The sequence below is a fragment of the Ovis canadensis genome, chromosome 15, assembly GCF_042477335.2.
Source record: "Ovis canadensis isolate MfBH-ARS-UI-01 breed Bighorn chromosome 15, ARS-UI_OviCan_v2, whole genome shotgun sequence".
NCBI classification, from domain to species: Eukaryota; Metazoa; Chordata; class Mammalia; order Artiodactyla; family Bovidae; genus Ovis; species Ovis canadensis.
In genome coordinates, this window is record NC_091259.1 from 18,772,695 (window position 1) to 18,783,407 (window position 10,713).

Genomic DNA, 10,713 nt, shown 5'->3' on the forward strand with positions numbered 1-10,713 from the left:
AGTGTGGAGATGTCTTAAAAACCCAAATTAGAGCTGCCATATGACCCAGCATACACATCAAGGAAACCAGAATTGAAAGAGACACATGTACCTCAATATTCCTTGAAGCACTGTTTATAATAGCTAGGATATGGACACAAAAAAGATGGATAAGGAAGTCGTGGAACATATACACAATGAAATATTACTCAGCCATAAAAAGAATGCATTTGAGTCAGTTCTAATGAGGTGTATGAAACTGGAGCTTATTAACAGAGTGAAGTAAGTTAGAAAGAGAATACAATATATTAATGCATAAATATGGAATTTAGAAAGATGGTAACGATGACTATGCAAGACAGAAAGGAGAAGACACAGATGTAAAGAACAGACTTCAGGACTATGTGAAAGAAGGCAAGGGTGGGACGATTTCAGAGAATAGCATTGAAATAAGTTTATTCAGTTCAGTTCAGTTCAGTCAGTCATTCTGACTGTGACTACACGGACTGCATCACACCAAGCTTATCTGTCCATCCATCACCAACTGCTAGAGTTTACTCAAACTCATGTCCATCGAGTCAGTGATGCCATCTAACTGTTTCATCCTCTGTTGCCCTCTTTTCCTCCCACCTTCAATGATTCCCAGCATCAGAGTTATTTCAAGTGAGTCAGTTTTTCACATCAGGTGGCCAAATTATTGGAGTTTCAGCTTCAGTATCAGTCTTTTCAATGAATATTCAGGACTAATTTCTTATATGATTGACTGCTTGGATCCCCTTGCAGTCCAAGAGACTCTTAGGAGTTTTCTGCAACACTACAATTCAAAAGCATCAGTTCTTCAGCACGCAGCTTTCTTTATGGTCCAACTCTCACATCTGTACATGACTACTGGAAAAATCACAGCTTTGACTGGATGGAATTTTGTTGCCAAAGTAATGTCTCTTCCTTCTAATATGTTGTCTAAGTTGTTCATTGCTTTTCTTCCAAGAAGCAAGCATCTTTTAATTTCATGTCTGCAGTCACCATGTGCAGTGACTTTGCAGCCCAAGAAAATGAATTCTGTCACTATTTCCATTATTTTCCCATCTATTTGCCATGAAGTGATGGGACCGGATGTCATGATATTAATTTTCTGAATGTTGAGTTTTAAGCCAACTTTTTCACTCTCTTCTTTTACTTTCATTAAGGGACTCTTCAGTTCTTCTTCATTTATCTGCATATCTAAAGTTATTTACATTTTTCCAGGCAATCTTGATTTTAGAATGTGTTTCATCCAGCCTGGCAGCTCACATGTTGTAATCTGCATATAAGTTAAATAAGCAAGGTGACAAAAGCTTTGATTTGTTCCTTTCCCAATTTGGACCCATGCCAGTGTTTCATTTCTGGTTCTGTTTCTTCTTGACCTGCACACAGGTTTCTTAGGAGGCAGGTCAGATGGTCAGGTATTCCCATCTCATTAAGTATTTTACACAGTTTGTTGTGATCACACAGTCGAAGGTTTTAGTACAGTTAATAAAGCAGAAGTATATGTTTTCTGATAACTCTTGCTTTTTCCATGATCCAATAGATGTTGGCAATTTTATCTCAAAAACGACAGAATGATCTCTTTTCATTTCCAAAGCAAAACATTGAATATCACAGTAATCCAAGAGTCTTCCCCAACTAGTAATGCTGAAGAAACTGAAGTTGAACAATTCTATGTAGACCTATAAGACCTTCTGGAACTACACCCAAAATAGATGTTCTTTTCATTACAGGGTACAAGAAAGCAAAAGTAGGAAGTCGAGAGATACCTGGAGTAACAGACAAATTTGGCTTGGGAGTACAAAACGAAGCAGGTCAAAAGCTAACAAATTGTTGAGAAGAGAATGCATTGGTCATAGAAAACACCCTCTTCCAATAACAGAAGGGAAGACTTTACACATGGACATCACCAGATGGTCAATACTGAAATCAAATTGAGTATATTCTTTTCAGCCAAAGATGGAGAAGTCCTATAAAGTCAGCAAAAAGAAGACCAGGAGCTGACTGTGGCTCTGATCATGAACCCCTTATTGCAAAATTCTGACTGAAATTGAAGAAACTAGGGAAAACCACTAGACCATTCAGGTATGAACTAAATGAAATCTGTTTCCATTTTACAGTGAAAGCGACAAATAGATTCAAGGGATTAGATCTGATAGACAGATTGCGTAAAGAACTATAAATGGAGGTTCATGATATTGTACAGGAGGCAGGGATCAAGACCATCTCCAAAGAAAAGGAATGTAAAAAGACAAATGTTTGCCTGAGGAAGCATTATGAAGAGTTGAGAAATGAAGAGAAGCTAAAGGCAAAAGAAAAAAGGAAAGATATACTCATTTGAATGCAGAGTTCCAAAGAATAGCGAGGAGAGATAAGAAAGCCTTCCTTAGTGATCAATGCAAAGGAACAGAGGAAAATAATAGAATGGGAAAGACTAGAGATCTCTTCAAGAAAATTAGAGCTACTAAGGGAACATTTCATGCAATTATGGGCACAATAAAGAACAGAAATTGTATGGACCTAACAGAAGCAGAAGATATTAAGAGGTGGCAAGAATACACAGAACTATACATGACCCAGATAATCATGATGGTGTGAACACTTATCTAGAGCCAGACATCCTTGAATGTGAAGTGTGGTGGGCCTTAGGAAGCATCGATATGAACAAAGCTAGTGGAGGTGATGGAATTCCAGTTGAACTGTTTCAAATCCTGAAAGATGATGCTGTGAAAGTGCTGCACTCAATATGCCAGCAAATCTGGAAAACTCAGCAGTGGCCACAGGACTGGAAAAGGGCAGTTTTCATTTCAATTCCAAAGAAAAGCAATGTCAAGGATTGTTCCAACTACCACAAAAATGCACTCATCTTACATGCTAGCAAAATAATGCTCAAAATTCTCCAAGCCCAGCTTCAATAGTAGGGGAACCATACTTGCAGATGTTCAAGCTGGATTTTGAAAAGCCAGAGGAACCAGAGGTGAAATTGCCAACATATGTTGGATCATAGAAAAAGCAAGAGAGTTCCAGAAAAACATATTAACATATGTAAAATAGATAACCAGTGCAAGTTTGATGCAAGAAGCAGAGCACTTAAAGTTGGTACCCTGGACAATCCAGAGGGATGGGGTGAGGTAGTAGGTGGGAGGTCACGATCTGGGGACATATGTACGCTCATGGCTGAATTGTGTCGATGTAAGTAAAAAATCACCACACTATTGTAAAGTAATTAGCCTCTAATTAAACTAAATGAGTATTTTTTTTAATCTGCAAAAATAACCACATATCTTTTGTTCTTGGATTTAATTTATACAGAAACATAAAAAATATAAATATTCAAATAAGTTAATTTTTGTTGAAATATAAGTATAGCTAAATGCAAAACATAATTAAAAAAAGAACTATGCTCTGAGGAAGTAAAGTGGTAGCCAGGTTGAACAGTACTGTGACTGAAAATCTTGGGCAAAGACTAAAAAAACCACACACTTTTTCACAGTGAAGATGTCAGTCTATAGTGCCCTTCCTAGATCCCTTGTTTGCAACAATGAAGAAAACATGCATATACAGGTAACAGGAATGAACCTGGCTCTGATACCCAGAATAAGACAACGTAAGACTAAGTGTGGCTCAGACGCTAAAGAATGTGCCTGCAATGCAGGATATCTGGGTTTGATCCCTGGGTCTGGAAGATCCCTTGGAGGAGGGCATGGCAACCAACTTTAGTATTCTTACCTGGAGAATTCCCATGGACAGAGGAACCTGTCAGGCCGCAGTCCATAGGTTCACAAAGAGCCAGACACAGCTGAGCAACTAAGCACAAAACTAATGGTGAATCATAAATCACCATGTACAAGGAAACCTTCTGACTTTTGTGGTAGAGTGAATTATAATATTCTACTTATGAAGATAAGGTTGTGGTTTTGTTTTCCCAGTTTTCAGGTTTGAGGTTTAGACTAATCATATGCACAGAGTAGTTCCCTGTGAAAGGTTGCTGCTGAGAGCTCTGTGGTATGCCAGGATTTGTACCCTCTGGAGGAGAGGATTTTGATCTGGGGCCAGAGACCAGGCTTGACCACTGGAGCTTTTTGTGTAACAGAATGTTATTAAAGTATAAGAGAGATAGAGAAAACTTCTGATATAGACATCAGAAGGGGGTGAAAAGAATGCCCCCTTGCTAGTTTTTAGCAAAGTGTTTTATGTCTGTTAGGAAGCTATTAATCAGATAAGAGAGATAACTCAAGGCTGAGGGAGTTTCACCAGGCTCCTCTTCCACAACATGCATTTTTGAGATAGAATGACCTGAGGTGTGTCATCTCTGGCCATAGAACAGTTGACATGAATACTGGTTTGTTGAGCCATTACCAGCCCAAGATTTGAGGAAAGAAAAAAAAAAAAAGTCTTAGATGGAACCTTTGAAGAAAGGTGAATTTCAAAGCAAATACACAGTTTCATTAACATAGCTTAAGAAAAATATTTCCATAAGAAAAATGCATTGATTAGCTCAAGGCAGAACCAGGTGTTGTCAAGAAGCCTCCTTTAATTTTGTGTAGAGAAGGAAAAACAAAACGTCTGCCACTTGCAGTTTATTTCCTCCTGCCTCTTGAGGATCTCTGGCCTTCCTGTCTGTTACCCTCTCACATGTGACATGAAACAGTCCTTGGCAAATTCCTAAAATATTTTCTTTCAAACTGATTCTCATGTAAAATATCATGTCAGTTAAGATGAATATTTACAAAAATGAAATAGCTTATGTTCTAAACAACTATGCTACATGAATAAAAGAGGGAACAAAATTGATCATTCAGCATTAGATTTGACTTGTAGTGAAAAAGATCTGAACAATAATTATTTAAAATAATAGTGAGTTTCTGTAATATGAACATGTGAGTGCTAAGTTGCTTTGGCCATGTCTAACTCTGTGTGACCCTATGGACTCTAGCCCACCAACCTCCTCTGTCCATCAGAATCTCTAGGCAAGAATACTGGAGTGGGTTGCCATGTCCTTCTCCATGGGATATTCCCAACCCAGGGATCGAACTCGTGTCTCTTATGTCTTCTGTATCAGGAGATGGGTTCCTTACCAATATCGCCACCAAATATGCATGCTCACAGGATAGTTTCAGGATAATCAGAAACTCCAGTAGTCTACCTTTGTATAATTGGAGTAACTAAAGAAAACTTATTTTGAAAGATAAGCATAGCAAGAAAATAGAGATAAATTAAAACAAACAAATAAAAACTAGAAAGATTTTCTCATAATAAAGAAGACTGAATGTATGAGGATCCTGAAGAATTAATGCCATCTGGTATGTTGTAAAGTTAACTGACTTCAAAAAATATATTTTAATGTGTCTTGTTCTGTAAAGCAAAAATAATATGTTATTTACAAAAGCTTAAAAGAATTACAGCTGGTCCTAGCCTTCTCCAGAGCAATTGTCAATGCTAGAAGTTAGTGCGACACTTTTTATACATCTTCAGGGAAAACAAACAAATAGACAAGTGATCCAAGGATTTTACACATTTCCAAACTAAATAAAACCAACAGAAAATCATTTTGACTTTTAATGACAGACGATTGTTAGTCCCAAGAAATTATTAATGAATCTCTTAGAAAGACTGAGAGAAACAAGAGATAATTAAATAAATGTAAAAATAATAATTAAAAAAAACAGAAATACTGGTAGTAAGTATTTAACCCATCTAAATGAATTAGCAATACACAAACATGATTTTGAGTTCAGAATTGAAGTAGTAACACAATCTAAATGCTACCTTCCCTAACAAAATAATTGAACACACAGAAAAAAAGAAGAAAATATATAATATAATAATTAGTTAAAGAACACATTTTTTTATATTCTGCTTTTTTAGTTTCTTTGTATTTCTTAGATCGTGGTTTGGTATTTTTCATTAATTTTGAAAATCCACAGTTAATATCTGTTCATTTTTTTCTTTACCTCATTGTTTTTCCTTCATTATCCAGATATTTATATATATATATATATATATATATATATTTTGGATAATTTTCCATTTTATTGGTGCCAGACTTATGATGGAGATTAAAAATTTATTGACTCTCTTTTTCTAGTCTGTCATAGTTTGGCTCTGTGACCTTGCACCTCCAGAAATGAATCTTCCTAAGTATTGATGCCCCAACCTCTGCCTATAACCCAGGACAGGGTGTAAGGTACATGTGAATTTTCTGTCCTTCACCCTGCAACAGTGTAACTCTGTTTTATATGAGTGGGTTCTTGTGGTCATCATTTCTAAATCATCCTATAAAAGCAGTATATTTTTGTTTTGAATCACTATAAGTGATTTAAGTCAATGATTTAATCAATCATTGACCCTGAATAGATTTTATGCCCTTGGTCCTTTACTATTATATGGCTTTTGTTACTATCACCACCACTTATGGAAGGGTGCCAGCTAACATTCATGTGGTATTGGGTCAGGGACTGGGGATGTGAGTAGGTTTTCTTTATTCCCTTGAGTGGTAGTTGATCTTCACCTTATTTGAGAGAAGGGTCTAATTTGGGGCAAAGGAATGTTGTTTGCTCTTTTTATAGTAGGAATTTTCATTGGTTCTTATCAGAGAAGAGTTTGGGGAACAAGTAAGTTTTACACTTATCTTTCATTCATGAGGGGTCTAGAACAAAGATGGACCAATATAATTACACCAGTTTTATCCTCAAGTCTTAGCAAGCCTTACAACACCACTGAGAGTGTCTCTATCAGGCCCACTTTTCCTTGCTCCTACCTTTGTAAGCACTCTATGGAATCCTGTGGAAAAAAGCTGGTGAGTGGAGCTTATGTTCCTTATGGTCAGGACTTCAATGGATGCAGATTTGTCACTGTTAGGTTAAGCTCAGCTTCACTTAAGAATTTGTTAAAAAGCTGGTTGTTCTAATCTGTCTGAAAAATAGTACATTAGAACTCAGATGATAAAGAAACTGTTGTTTTCTTTTTTAAAGTCTGCAACCAGAAAATAAAATCAATGATATAAATGACCTAATAAATGCTTATGAAAGAGTTTTTATTCTGAGATAATTTTATAACTTAAAAGGTTAGAGAAGAGCTAAAACCTATCCTTCTCAAACTCTTCCAAAAAATTGAAGATGGAAGAACACCTCCAAGATCATTCTCTGAGGTGACCATCACCCTGATTCTAAAATTAGACAACTATGGTTTTTCCTGTGGTCATGTATGGATGTGAGAGTTGGACTGTGAAGAAGGCAGAGCACCAAAGAATTGGTGCTTTTGAACTGTGGTGTTGGAGAAGACTCTTGAGAGTCCCTTGGACTGCAAGGAGATCCAACCAGCCCATTCTGAAGGAGATCAACCCTGGGATTTCTTTGGAAGGAATGATGCTAAAGCTGAAATTCCAGTACTTTGGCCACCTCATGCGAAGAGTTGACTCATTGGAAAAGACTCTGATGCTGGGAGAGATTGGGGGCAGGAGGAGAAGGGGACGACTGAGGATGAGATGACTGGATGGCATCACAGACTCGATGGGCGTGAGTCTGAGTGAACTCTGGGAGTTGGTGATGGACAGGGAGGCCTGGCATGCTGCGATTCATGGGGTCACAAAGAGTCGGACATGACTGAGCGACTGAACTAACTATCACAAAAAAAGAAACTTACAGGCCAATATCACTGACAAATACAGATGTTAAAATCCTCAATAAAATACTAGCAAACAGAATCCAACAGCATGTTGAAAGGATCATACACTCTGATCAAGTAGCATTTATTCCAGGAATGCAAGGACTCTTCAATATATACAAACCAGTCAATGTGACACACCATATTAACAAACTGAAGAATAGAAATCACATGATCATCTCAATAGATGCAGAAAAAGCTTTCAACAAAATTTGATACCCATTTATGACAAAACCTCTACAAATGGACATAAAGGGTAACTCCTTCAATGTAATAAAGGCCATATTCAACAAATCCACAGCAAACATTATCATCAATGGTGAAGAAATGAAAATATTTCCTCTAAGTCAAGAACAAAACAAGGGTGTCCACTCTCACCACTATTATTCAGCATAGTTTTGGAAGTCCTAGCCATGACACTCAGAGAAGAAAAAAAGAAATAACAGAAATCCAAATTGGAAAAGAAGTAAAGCTGTCATTATTTGCATATGATATAATAATATACATAGAAAATCCTAAAGATGATACCAGAAAGTGCCTGGGGCTCATAAATTTATTTGGTAAATTTGCATGCAGGATACAAAATTAATATACAGAAATCTCTTTCATTCCAATACACTAACAGCAAAAGATCAGAAAATGAGATTTAGGAAATAATGCCTTTTACCACTGCAACAGCAAAAATACCTAAGAATAACTATGGAGCCAAATGATATGTACTCAGAAAAGTATAATATAGTGATGAAAGAAATAAAAAACGATGCACAGAGATTGAAAGATATACTATGTTATTTGATTGGAAGAATCAATACTTTGAAATGACTATACTACTCAGAGCTATTTATAGATTTAATACAATCCCTATCAAATTGCCAATGGAATTTTTCACAGAATATAAATAAAACTTTACCATTTTGAATGGAAACACAAAAGACCCTGCATAGCTAAAGCAATCTCGAAAAAGAAAAAAAGAGCTGAAAGAATCAGGCTCCCAGACTTTAAACTATACTACAAAGCTACAGTAATCAAAACAGTATAGTACTGGCTCAAAAATAGAAATAAAGATTAATGGAACAGGATAGAAAGTCTGGATGTAAACTCACACACCTATGGTCACCTATTCTATGATAATGAGACAAGAATATACAATGGAGAAAAGAGTATATTCTATAAGTGATGCTGGGAAAACTGAACAGCTACATTTAAAACAATGAAACTGGAACACTCCCTAATACCAAACATACAAAAAGATAAATTCAAAATGGATCAAAAACCTGAATTTAAGGCTGGACTCTATATGACTCTTAAATGAAAGCATAAGGAGAACAGTCTTTGGCATAAACTGCAGCATTATCTTTTTAGATCCATCTCTTAGAGTAGTGAAAAGAAAAACAAATATAAATAAATGGAATGTAATCAAAGTTAAAAGCTTTTTCAAAACAAACAAACAAAATGAATAAACAAAAAAAGTCAACTTCAGAATGGGAGACTTTGCAAATGAAGCAATAGACTAGGGATTAGTCACCAGACATACAAAGAGCTCGTACAGCTCAATACCAAATAATCCAGTAAAAAAATAGGTGGGAGATCTAAAGTAGACATTTGTCCAAAAAAGATATACAGATGGCCAAAAAGCACATGAAAAGATGCTCAACATCAATAATTAAGAGAAAAATGCAAATTGAAACTAAAATGAAATATCACCTCACACTGGTCAGAATGACCATTATCAAAACATCTACAAACAATAAACACTGGAGAAGTTATGGAGAGAAGGGAACACTCCTACACTACCGGTGGGAATGTAAATTGATATAATCACTATGGAGATCAGTATGGGCATTCCTTAAAAGATAGAAAAATGAAATAGCATGAAAATGAAAGTGAAAGTGTCCAACTCTCTGCATCTCCATGGACTGTAGCACGCCAGGCTCTTTGTCCATGGAATTCTCCAGGCAAGAATAATGGAGTGTGTTTCCATTCTCTTTTCCAGAGGATCTTCCTGACCATATCACCTAGTAATTCCGTTTTTGTGCATATACAATAATAGAAAATGTACACAAGCATTTTCATATTCCCAAAATAAATTTATAATTAAAAAAAGACTATTATTCTTTTGGAAATTAACAACCCCAAACTAATTGAAAGCAGAGGAATTTGAACAGCCTATTTATTTTCCTATTGCATGAATTTTGCCTGTTTCAATCTAACTCATAAGGTAGAACAATAATTTATTTTAAATTATTGTACTTATAATAAATATCAGATGATCATACTTTTTTTTGCCAATATAACGATTGGTTGTAAGTAACTTTAATATTTTCCTACTGATTTCATGAATACTTAAGAGATAGTAACTTAATGTCAGAAATGACTGAGTCATTCTTCCTTATATCTTTTTTACTTTCTATCATGCCAGTGCTGTTTACATATAGGCAATTGCTTTTGAATATTACTTATTAAAGAGATTGTATCTTTTTATCTTAAAATACCACTATTCCATAAAATACTTATCAGAGTCTGTATCCTCATTTCTAAAATAACCAAATTTGCGGTAATTGGGTCATATTGAAAAGATTACATCAATTTTACTTATAATGAATATGCCATGGTTAGTAAAATGCCTAGATTTGCCACTATTCTAGTTGATTCAATTTTTAGAAATGTGTTTCTCCTAAGAAAGACAAAGGAACAAAGCTTCTTTCCATCTTTAATTGAACTTTCATTAGAAAGGGAAATTCTCCTATCTCAGATTTAGGCACTTGCACATAGATATCTTTGTGTTTATGCTAAAATATTCAAGCCATTTAAGCAAGTTAATAATTGTATTTGGATTCCTATTGACACATTTCCACACAAATTTCAAGGGATTCCCTCATTAATTCTAACACAATAATCCATCCTTTTCAAAATCAGCTCAAAAGAGCCAAGTACAAACTACAGCAATTCCACTAGGCTTAACTGAAGTCCCCTTCATACTGCACTCTCCTTGTCTCCTGCTGTGCACATTTACTTGACTCTGTTTGGGGATTTGTTTGTTTTCCT